This window comes from Moschus berezovskii, chromosome 20 (genome assembly GCF_049115385.1).
Source record: "Moschus berezovskii isolate FMDL1 chromosome 20, NW_MosBer_1.0, whole genome shotgun sequence".
In the NCBI taxonomy this organism is placed as follows: Eukaryota; Metazoa; Chordata; class Mammalia; order Artiodactyla; family Moschidae; genus Moschus; species Moschus berezovskii.
The window spans coordinates 30,990,500-31,003,085 of record NC_142479.1 but is presented as its reverse complement, the minus strand read 5'-3'; positions in this window follow the sequence as shown (position 1 = coordinate 31,003,085).

The following is a 12,586-nucleotide window of genomic DNA, read 5'->3' as shown; positions in this document are numbered from 1 at the left end:
CTGGAGTGTTTTTAGACTCCGGCCATTCCACAAGCCCTGCCAGTATTTTCTCTTAAACTGTTCTGGAGTCTGTCTTCTCTGTTTTTAAACAGCTGCCAGTGTCTTGATTCAAGAGATGTTTGTGCCGACTCTCTTAACCACTCTTTATAACTCCACAACCCTCTGAAATCGCCATCAATACCTTGATGCATTTCCTCCTAGTCTTTTAAAGGTTTACTAGCTGTGTGTCCTTGGGCAAATTAGTTAATCTTCCTATGCCTCAATCTTCTCATCTATAAAATGGAAATAATAATATTACCAACTTCACAGTTTAGATAATTGAATCATTAAATTATGAATTGAATTATTGAATTAAAAAGACGACGGAGAATGAGATGGCTGGATGGCATCACCGACTCTGTGGACATGAGTTTGAGTGTACTCCGGGAGTTGGTGATGGACAGGGAGGCCTGGCGTGCTGTGATTCATGGGGTCGCGGAGAGTCGGACACGACTGAGCGACTGAACTGAACTGAACTGAGAACAGGGTCTGGCAACAAAGTGTCAGATACTAAGTATAACATAAATGTTAGATACTATTTGTTTACGTAGTAATCCCAACTGATTGCAAAATTGAAAGATCAAAATCTCTTAGAAAATAAGGAATTCTCAAAGAACCATAAAAAACAACATCAAGAATGCGTATAATCAAAATCATAAAGAATAGTTCTGGAAAGCATTGATTTCCAAAACAAAGCTGATCCATCACTAAAAAGAATGAATCTCATTCTTGAGTTACTTAGAAAACATTACTGCTGAGTGGTTATCAACTAAGGCTGATTTAGTTATAATTTTTTATGTGGATATCATTTCTTTTGAAATTTTTGAACCAACATTTACTATCTTGAAATATAATCTTTTAAAAGTTTACATCCTCTCTTATTCCATTTTTGTACATCTCAGCAAAATGTTATATTGAACAGTCTGGCATTTTCATGTAGCTGTCTCTCTCGAGGGTGTGTTTTTCTACACCATTTTCTTGTATTACAGGGAAATCTGTAAGCATAAGAGAGGGGAAGCAAAATTATTACATTCTTTTGTTCAAGGAGAGTAACCATTTTCTATGTAAAGAATTAGAATTTTGGACTAGACTACAATATAAAATTTGCATCTTGTGTTTTTCTCTTCTTATGATAAAATAATATTTTCTTATGTAGATTAAAATTTTTTTCTCCACATCACTGTAGGTAGTTTTAACTTCATTTGGAAGTGAGTTTTTTTTTCCTTTCCTCTTTCAGAATGTGTAATACTTGATAGTGCAGAAGGGTGGGCTGATTCTGCAATTAGTCTTTCATTACTTATATGGATATTGTAGGTATATTTCCCTTGATATCATGAATGTGTCCAATTCAAAATTGTGACCTGTTATGGGAAAATCCATACTTACCAAAAGCTATCATTTCAGGTGGGTTGCTGTTAAGCTATGTGTCTACACAGGTCTCTGAAGTTACAAACATCTAAATTAGCTTTAAATTAGGAAGGTTTCTTGCAGGATCTTATTTCTGAATGTATACCTTGATGGGAGTAGAAAATAAGTGTCCCCTTCCTATAACTAAAGGGAAACAATATTAACTTAAAATAACAAACATGACTTTAAAAAAAGCAAAAAACAACAACACTGATAATTGTACAACAGAAGTTTGATGCCTATCACTACCAGAAAAACAAAACAACAAATCAATATCCAAAACACCAAATATTTTATTGTTCCCTAGTATTTTTTATTGTTCCCTAACATGGTTAAATCTCAAAGATGAAAAAAATTGCCACCGTCTTTTGACTCCTTTGACCAAAACCAAACAAACAAAAAAGTTAAGAACAGCCTCATTGTTTATGCAATAGGAGACCTGCTTGTGTGCCTGTTTGTTTTGCTTTTGGGACTTTTGTATTATTGTTGCCACAAATCCCCCAGGCTAAGCCTAAGACTTCATCCAAAGTTATTCAGTGCTTGGGTGTGAGAGCAGGAGTTTCAGATCTTGAGATTGTGAAGTCTGGGATCCTGGATTGGAAGAGTATGGACTTTACTCAAATTTTAGCTGGAGAAGCATAATTTATACACATAAACATGGGCACTAATAAATAGTAAAAGATACCTAGATAATTGTAGAACATACAGGAAAAAATAATAGAGCCCAGAGGAAAAGTCTGGAGGCAACCCTTTTTGGCTGTGGTAGTCTTGCTGGAGATGAAATATCTAGAAATGCTACACTTTACCCTGCTGTCTTAATTTTTCACTGTTCTTCCTGCTTTTACTTTTTTGGGGGGGTGGGGTGTGGGGTGTATGACTGTGGTATGAGCGGAATGTTAGTATCAGGTATTCAAAGATGTATGATTTGATCTTAGTTTACATCCATACTCAGAATGGCTCAAAGTGTGGAAAATGGTGTAGCCAGTCTAGATGTTTCTCGTCTATTTCTGAGCCAGAATTCTCAGAGCAGTTTATGGGAAATTATCATATTATTAATATATCCGAAAAGATAAGCAGAGGTCCCAGTGTTCTGTAGGATTCTCAGAGCTTGTTGCTGAGCTTGTAACAGAAGGGAAAGGGGCAGGGCACAACTTTTGAGAGAAGGTCGTAGCCCAAGGACACAGCATAAACCAGTTAGAATCAAATGGGCCCAAGGTGGCCAAGGAGTGAAATTCTAGCCCTTGATCTTCTCTCCGCAAGCTACGTGACACACCCAGAGGTGCCATGACAGCTCCAAGGCACCATCAAGAGACCAAAAAGTGGCCCAGCTCCTAGAAATCTCCAGCCCTTCCCACTCATTAGCCCATGAAACTACCCAGCTCATAAAAGCTAACCAAGCCACATTTCAAGGCCACACCTGCCTTCTGGGATGACCCACACTCTGTTTGTGGAGTATCCCTGTCTCTGGATCTGAATAAATCCTCTTCTTACCTATCACTTTGTCTCTCACTGATTTCTTTCTGTGATGAGACATCAAGAACCTGAACTTCATGAGGTCCTGAAACCAGGTACCGTGGGTTTTGGCTGGGTTTGAGTCCCAGTCACATGGGTTCAAGTCCCAATCTGAGGTAAACAGTTTCAAGTTGACCCACCCCCATACCCCTCCTCTCCATACCCCCAGACTCTGGGCACTCACACACTGTCCGTTAGCTCAGTCCTGGACCTTTAGGAGAAATCAGTATAAAATGGAATATTCCATGCTGTGATGCAGATTCTCCTCATATTATTCATTTTTATCTTCCTGATAGAACTTTGCATTTTCATTTTTTTAAATGTCCCTGCCTGTGACCATTTACTAGAGATTATAAGGAGGTACAATCCACGGGGTCGCATAGAGTCGGACACGACTGAGCGACGGAACGGAACGGACGCATGAAAAGGCAAGAGTTTCTCTTGTCTTCCCCTCTCTTCTTTGTTTGGGAAATGCTTCTGTACTCTTGGCTCCAGTTGCCTGATTTTGGGACAACTTTTTTTGAGGGGGGTTGTGTCACACAACATATGGAATCTTAGTTCCCCCACCAGGGATCAAACCTATGCCCCTACATTAGAAGTCTTAACCATGGATTAAGACTGGGGAAGTCCCCGAGACAGTTTTTTTAAGTCAATTGTTTCTTTCTCCTTCTTGTGGAGGGTGCCAGCATTGGCTGGAATTTGAATCTTTCTCCTCAGAGAGTCCTGAGGACAAAACGTAAACCGTCTATACTTGAGCTGCTGGCCGAGTCAGCCTTGCCCTGATGGAATGGATTTGAAAGCAAAATCTTAACAATTGATAACATTACTTGCTAACATATGGGTCATCGTTTCTTTTAGGCTGAAGAATTTCTGACTGATTTTCAACCCTTCTGCATATAATTTCCTTCTTTCCTTTTTCTAAAAATAATTTTTTAAATTTATTAACTGTGCTGAATCTTCACTGTTCTCGGCTCTTCTGCAGTTGCAGAGAGCAGGGGCTCCTCTCTAGTGGTGCATGGCTTTCTCGTGGTGAATTCTCTTGTTGCAGAGCACAGGCTCTAGAGCACAGGTTCAATAGCTCTGGTACACAGGCTTAGCTGTTCTGAGGCCTGTGGGATCTTCCTGACCCAGGGATGGAACCCGTGTTTACAGTGTTGGCAGGTGGATTGTTTACCATTGAACTGCCCGGAAGCCCTCGTTTCTTTTTAAGTTCATTTTTATCTTCCATACTGTTTTACTGTCTGAGTTTGTTTTTTCCCTTTCTTTGAAATGAATTCTCTCGGTATAATGATAATGCTTCACTTTATCTGCTTGGCTTTAGATTCCTTGAGGGCTATGACCTTTCTTTATCTTGGTGTCATTTTAGGATTTTGCACGCAATTAATATTCAATAGATGTTTGCTGAATGGAATTGAATCTTTCATCTAATTTCCCACTAGAGTATCTGAGGTAAATTTAGAAAGCAAGTGTTATTATTACTGTCTTTACAAAAATCAAAAGAAATCAAATTCAAAAGTTTGGCTAGTAGGAGAGTTCAAAGACTGAGGCAATTGTGATTGAAGCCAATTAAAAAAAAAGATTGTGTGACTTTGTTTGTTAATTTTACCTGCAAAAATAACTATATTGAAGAAATCATCTCCAATCTATAATTAGGAGTCTTTGAGATTAGCATTTAATTTCTCTGAAGCATAAAATCATTTTCAGACTCATAGCCGCAAGAGACCTTAGAGATCATACAATGTAACGTTATTTTATAGGTGATGAAACAATATTCTATTGTACAAATGAGTTTCTCACATTCATACAACTAGTTAGTAATAAGAATGAAGATGGGGCACACTCTGCTCATGAGGAGTCGGGCACTTTTCATATTGCACCCTAGTTCTTTCAGCATAGCATAATTATTTGTATACATTCCATCTCCCTTCAGAGTGTCACTCATTAACAGAAGACAGAAGCTATGTCTTTTTAAAAATGTTTATCTTCTTTCCTTTCAAATTTGAGTCTATATTAAAATATTATTATGGAATGTTAAATATCTCAATTAGAAAGGAAAGGAAGTGAATTCTCAGCTGATCTATTTCCTTTGTATAGACTCACTTGAATTTCATAGAATTTTATGGCTAATTTGGTTCAGACAGTAAAGAATCCACCGGCAGTGCAGGAGACTGGGGTTTGATCCCTGGTTTGGGAAGATCCCTCGGAAAAGGGAATGGCAACCCACTGCAGTATTCTTGCCTGGGAAATCCCATAGACAGAGGAGCCTGGTGGGCTAGAGTCCATGGGGTTGCAAAGAGTCAGGCATGACTGAGCAACTAACACACTTTCAAAGGGACCTTAAGGTCACCTAAGATCACATTATCAGTAAGTGGTGAAGTTGAGGACCAGAACAAATGTCATCTCCCTCAAAATCCATTGCAAAGAATTTCTTTCCATTGCAAAGAATTTTATTCTTTCCATTATGAAGAATTTCTTCATTTTTTTTTTTTTTGCATTTTTGGATCATGTGCATTAGTTCAGTTTGTGAGTGTTAATAAAATGGAGATCCACATTTCATTTGAATTAGATATCATATGCCTGAAGGGGGATTTGGAGAGAAAATAAAGTAAGAAGACAGAGCAATTGGTTGTTTTTGCTTTTTTAAAAAAATAATTTTTTGACATTTAAAAGAAATTTATTTTATGTTGGAGTATGTGCTGTGTCACTCAGTTGTGTTGGACCCTTTGTGACCCCATGGACTGTAGCCTGACAGGCCCTTCTGTCCATGGAATTCTCCAGGCAAGAATACTGGCGTGGGTTGCCATTTCTTTCTCCAATATTGTAGTATAGTTGGTTTACAATGTTGTGTTAGTTTCATTTGAACAGCAAAGTGATTCAGTTATATATGTAAGAGCAATTGATTCTTAAGCAAAGATAGAAAACATTCTAATCATCTGCTTCAAATACTAGGATATTAGAGCAGGAGGGATCCTTAGAGACCATGTGAGCAAGCCCTGTTAGTTCCAGATGAAGATGCTGAGGCTCAGCTTCACTGAAGTCGCACAGTAGGTTACTGCCAGATGCAGGACTAGAATCTAGGTCCCTGGATTCCCCATGCAAGAGGCCAGTGTTTCCCAAAGCTGTTTGAAACTACCTTTCCAATTTGTCCAAATCCACTTACCATTTGTGTTAGTATTTACTTAATATTTTTATTTGAATGAAGTTATTTTTAAAATTAATATGTAATGTGTTTTAAAACTTCTATTTACTCTTAAGAAAAAAATGTGGCTATTATCATAAATGGAAAATCAATGTTGTTTGCTGTATCAGAAGACAAATATAAACATTAAAACTTTGGCTGTATTTCTAAATTCTGCTTAATTTCTCCTCTTGCTGAAAGCATACTCCTGAGGTTTACTCTCTTTTTAAAGAGAGAAACGCAAGTGTTAGAGACCCCAAATGAGAATCATTTCTTGCTGTAATTAAAGGCAATTGAAAGGAAATTGCTTTCTTGCTACATATTTTTTGTCACTTATGTGGCAGTTGAAAAATGTTTTGTATGCCACCGGCAACTCATACTCCATATTCTGGGCAACACTGCCCTGACCTATATAATGGCATGTATTGAAAATGCATTTTGACCCTGTGCTTTCATTCTTGGGTTACACTGTAATTTATAAACATTGATTGGCTCTTATCTAACCTGTGTCTTAAGGGCATAGATAGTTCTTTTCACCATCCACAAGAGGAATGAACTGAGTTCCAGAGAGGTTTAGAGAATTATTCCTGCACAGCGATAAGCTTGAGGGAGCCTGGGGCAAATAAGCTAAGTGAACTCCGGGAGTTGGTGATGGACAGGGAGGCCTGGTGTGCTGTGATTCATGGGGTCGCGGAGAGTCGGACACGACTGAGCGACTGAAATGAACTGAACTGAACTGAAAGTTCCTGATTTAAGGAATTTAATTTCGATGATTCTGCTGGATCACCGAAAAAGCAAGAGTTCCAGAGAAACATCTATTTCTGCTTTACTGACTATGCCAAAGCCTTTGACTGTGTGGATCACAATAAACTGTGGAAAATTCTGAAAGAGATGGGAATACCAGACCACCTGACCTGCCTCTTGAGAAACCTATATGCAGGTCAGGAAGCAACAGTTAGAACTGGACATGGCACAACAGACTGGTTCCAAATAGGAAAAGGAGTACATCAAGGCTGTATATTGTCACCCTGCTTATTTAACTTCTATGCAGAGTGCATCATGAGAAACACTGGGCTGGAAGAAGCACAAGCTGGAATCAAGATTTCCAGGAGAAATATCAATAACCTCAGGTATGCAGATGACACCACCCTTATGGCAGACAGTGAAGAGGAACTAAAAAGCCTCTTGATGAAAGTGAAAGAGGAGAGTGAAAAAGTTGGCTTAAAACTCAACATTCAGAAAACAAAGATCATGGCATCTGGTCCCATCACTTCATGGGAAATAGATGGGGAAACAATGGAAGCAATGTCAGACTTTTTTTGGGGGGGCTCCAAAATCACTGCAGATGCTGATTGCAGCCATGAAATTAAAAGATGCTTACTCCTTGGAAGGAAAGTTATGACCAACCTAGACAGCATATTAAAAAGCAGACATTACTTTGCCAACAAAGGTCTGTCTAATCAAGGCTATGGTTTTTCCAGTGGTCATATATGGATATGAGAGTTGGACTGTGAAGAAAGCTGATCGCCGAAGAATTGATGTTTTTGAACTGTGGTGCTGGAGAAGACTCTTGAGAGTCCCTTGGAATGCAAGGAAATCCAACCAGTCCATTCTAAAGGAGATCAGTCCTGGGTGTTCATTGGAAGGACTGATACTGAGGCTGAAACTCCAATACTTTGGCCACCTCATGTGAAGAGTTGACTCATTGGAAAAGACCCTGATGCTGGGAGGGATTGGGGACAGGAGGAGAAGGGGACTTCAGAGGATGAGATGGCTGGATGGCATCACTGATTCGATGCACATAAGTTTGAGTGAACTCCAGGAGTTGGTGATGGACAGGGAGGCCTGGGGTGCTGCGATTCATGGGGTTGCAAAGAGTCGGACACGACTGAGCAACTGAACGGAACTGAAGTAAATTCCTGATAAGGATTTGGCCTGCTTCCTCCCCTTGATGTGATCTGGGAACCTAGGAGTTGTGCAATCCTTATGGTTTGCTCCAGCTGTCAAGCAAAGAGTTGAGGAGGGTGGGGCAGAGGCTAGCATTTAAACTGAGTCTGGCCCTTGCCAAGTTAGCTGATTTAATCCTCCCAGTGCTCATATCCCATTTCACAATTTCAAAGAGACTAAGTAATTCTGTAAATTCACATACTGGTTAGAGGCAGAGCCAGCCCATAAACTCCCCTTCTGACTCATGTGCTTCTCTGACACCATGGAATTATACATTCAGAGACCTGGGTTCTAGGCTTATTGTGCCACTGGTTTGAAATGTCGTACTATTCAAAAGATTAAAGGATCCTGAGCCATTATCAGCCCTGTTTGCTTTGTCCATTCATGGGCTTCCTTAGTTTTCTCACTACCTCCTCTAGGAACACAAGTGGACTCCTGTAGTAGCCCCCTAACTCCATCTCTCTTCCCTGCATAAGTACCATTTGACCCTTATCTTTATTTTGCATCATGTGTGCTTAGTCACTCAGTTGTGTCTGACTCTTTGTGACCCCATGGGCTGCAGCCCACCAGGCTCCTCTGTCCATGGGATTCTCCTGGCAAGAATACTGGAGTGGGTCGCCATGCCCTCCTCCAGGGGATCTTTCTGACCCAGGGATCAAACGCTGGTCTCCCACATTGCAGGTGTCTGAGCCACCAGGGAGGCCCATTTTGCATCATGTTGTAACATTATTAGAGCAATGGCAAAATTTGAGAAATTGGTTTAAAAAATTGAAATTTCAAAATTAAATGCTGCTAAGAATCAACATAAACCAGATTAATTTTTTTCATATGTAGAAATAATCCATATAAGAGATAATTTATACATTGACTTGGCTATCTCCTAAACCTCACCAGGAATGCCTTTGCTGAGGGGTGGGGAGGCAAGTGTAGGCTGAGAGGAACCGGCTTAGAGGGAGGCCGTTAAGAGGGAGATTGAAGGGTCCTAAAATGAGGCAGACATCTCAATAACCAGGAGCTCAGGCACTTCTCTGATGGTCCAGAGATTAAGACTCTGAGCTTCTGATGCGGGGGTGGGAGGGTGTGTTTTGCGGGGTGGGTTCCACCCCTGGTTGGTAAACTAAGATCCTACGTGACTTGAGGTACAAACAAAAACAAACAAAACAAAACAGAAACAGGAATTCAAAAGGACTTGGAATGAGGAGCAGAGTGTGAGGGGAGAGAAAAAGATGGCAGGGAATGGGGGCACAGGAGAGGACAAGGGGGGAAGGGCAGAGACAGTTTTCTCCTCTCTGCAGCTCCTTAGCCTGGTTCCTCTGCCTGTAGCAGCTCCTGCATGTATCCCAGTGTCTTCTCCCATCCCTTGAGTTGGCAGTGCCCTTAGCCGAGTAGAAGACAGAGACTTCATGCTCCTTTTTGCTCCTTTTGGACAGCCTGCTGGCCTGGAGAATATCATCATCTTCTTTTCCCATTTCAGCAGGTCCTTCATAAACACTTTCTCCTTCAACCCCTATGGATGCCCTGCCCTACAGTGCTCACACTGCCTAAGCCATGGTGCCACCATCTCCGTGGTCCATGGATCATATATTTTAATGCACAAGTTCTGTAAAGTATCTGAGGAATAACTTCAAATGGGGATATAAAGGTTCCTCCATCTTGCAGAGTTATTTATTTATTGAAACATGACCCAAAGGTAATGGACCCATATCACATGAGGAGCTAGCATGGGACACATCCTGCTCAATGGCTTGTCTGATGACATCATTGATTTTGGATAATTCATTTATCATTTATTTCACCCCCAACACAGCCTGCTACACACACATACATACAAATTTCATAATTTTCTTTTTCTGTCAATAAATGTAAAGATTGTGGGTGGTAAATGGTGTTTAAGAAGTTGGGACACCCTCTGATATCAGTGCTTTAAACTAGTAATTTTCACTGGAGTGATTTCAGTTTTATTGACAGGCAATTTGAAAGCACAGAGAAAGTGTATTCAACATAGCAGAGCAAGGAATAGTGAAAGTCCTTGAGTCACTGACTAAGCCAAGAAATAAAACCTCTCATTGTTTGCCAAGCTCTTGATTTGTCCTCTTGCGGAAAAAAAAAAAAAAGTGATTTCAAACCCAAAGTGATTTCAAACAAACCTCTCTTAAAAGGAATTAAAACTTGAGGAAGGTGAAAAGGAATTGAGTGTATGTAGTCTGAGAAACGGAGAAGGCAATGGCAAGCCACTCCAGTACTCTTGCCTAGAAAATCCCATGGATGGAGGAGCCTGGTGGGCTGCAGTCCGTGGGGTCACTCAGGGTCGGACACAACTGAGCGACTTCACTTTCACTTTTCACTTTCACACATTGGAGAAGGAAATGGCAACCCACTCCAGTGTTCTTGCCTGGAGAATCCCAGGGACGGGGGAGCCTGGTGGGCTTCCGTCTATGGGGTCACACAGAGTCGGACACGACTGAAGTGACTTAGCAGCAGCAGCAGTCTGAGAAAGGAGCTTGTCTTCAGGTGCAGACAATTTCCATCAAAGGAAAGAACCTGCAAATGTGACCATGAAATCAAAGTTTCTTCTCTTTGAGGAGAAGTTCCAGCCATTAACTGAATTTGTAACTAGTGGAGGATTTGTGCCCAAAGGAGTTGATAACAGAATGAAATTGACCTTAAAAAAAATGGAGGATTTGTGCCCAAAGGAGTTGATAACAGAATGAAACTGACTTTAAAAAAGGTCTCTAGGAGGGAATCCCTTGGGGAATTAGAAATCAGGAAGATGGCCAGTCATCAATCAGAAGGAACCATAGTCTGGAAAGTACATCATCTGGGTCTGGAGAAGTGGCAAAGTTCAGTGCAAAAAGTCTGAAACTGGAAGTCTGGAGTTTGAGTCTCTCATGCTGATAATTCACACGACTTAGGATATGCAGCCTCTGTTTCAGCCTTAGAAATGCCTGCTGACTAAAAGAGAAAGTATGTGTGAAATGCTTTATGCCTCTAGATGGAAAAACTATGTATAAAAGCAGGCTAGTAATGTAATATTTTTGTTCAGCTCTCAGGCTTCACTGAACTCCTTAGGAATTTATGCATCTGGAATTACCAAATGATTTCAGGAAGAGACTCTGAATGATGGAGGAGCAGGCAGTTATAAAACAGATATAAGTGAATTAGTAATATAATACCTAGTATTTTATTTCTTTGAAATAGGACCAATAAAGCTGCTGAATACACAATTTGTTTTTCTTCTGCCGAAGTAGAATCATTTTCCCTGAAATTTTCCTTATGTCTTTCTTGTTGTTTTCCTCCCAACCTTATCTTATTTTCTCTTTTGTAAAACCTCTCTTGCATTTACTCCTTTGGGGGAAGGTATTGTAAAAGGGTTTACTATCTAACTTTTCTCACCAATGCCTTGACTTAAATTTGTCCTGATATTTCTAAATTATGTTTCTATATATGGACTTAGGTGGGAAATAATAATTGCTAAGTAGGAAAGGCCAAATTGAGGAAGCAGAAGGATTGGCAAGAAGTTGAAATCCAAGGACTTGAGTCATGAAAAGGAAATGATTGGGGTTAAAATATAATCAAGTCATGAGAGGAATCAGAAGTTTTTCTTAAATGAAAATTATTGTTTATGGCCATCACTGTACCAGTCCCAGAACTTAGGGCTCCTCAAGTCCATGAAACATGGCTCTGGAAGGAGATGCTTCACTGTGTTATCTTGTTTCAATAATTTCTTGTTTCCATTCATTCAGTTCAGAAGATACAGAAAAGAGAAGGCAGAGAGCTGGGTAGGAAAAATTTGTTGCCAAGATTTTCTTTCTGTAGCAAAGGACTCTTAAAGAAGGAAGAGCTCATTCTCTTATCCCTTGAAATCTTATTGTTTCATATTCTTCCCCAGATTTGACCTTCCTTTCAACTTGTATTGGAATCTCTCCAGAATTGAACTCTGTTGTCCAACTCAAATGATAACCTTTCCTATTTCCTTTCCTCTTGCCTGCCTTATTACAAATAGATGGCAGGGACTTGGATTTTTATTAAAACTTTCTTATAATCAGAGTTTATTTTTATCAAAATGCTTCATGCAACTATTTTAGGGAGTCAAATGATGCTAAAAAGACTTCTACCAAAAGCACCATCTCCTTGATGGCCTTGGCTCCCACTCATCATCATTTCCGGCCACCCAGAGGCAACCACTCATCTGGTTAAATTGATCTCTTCTGATGTTTACTCCTTTATTTCTAAGAAGAATGTGTATATCATCTCTTTATTTTGTCCCAGAGCAATTTTTATAATCTAGGAAAGTGTGACGGAGAAGGCAATGGCAAGCCACTCCAGTACTATTGCCTAGAAAATCCCATGGATGGAGGAGCCTGGTAGGCTGTAGTCCATGGGGTCGCTAAGGGTCGGACACAACTGAGCGACTTCACTTTCACTTTTTACTTTCACACGTTGGAGAAGGAAATGGCAACCCACTCCAGTGTTCTTGCCTGGAGAATCCCAGGGACGGGGGAG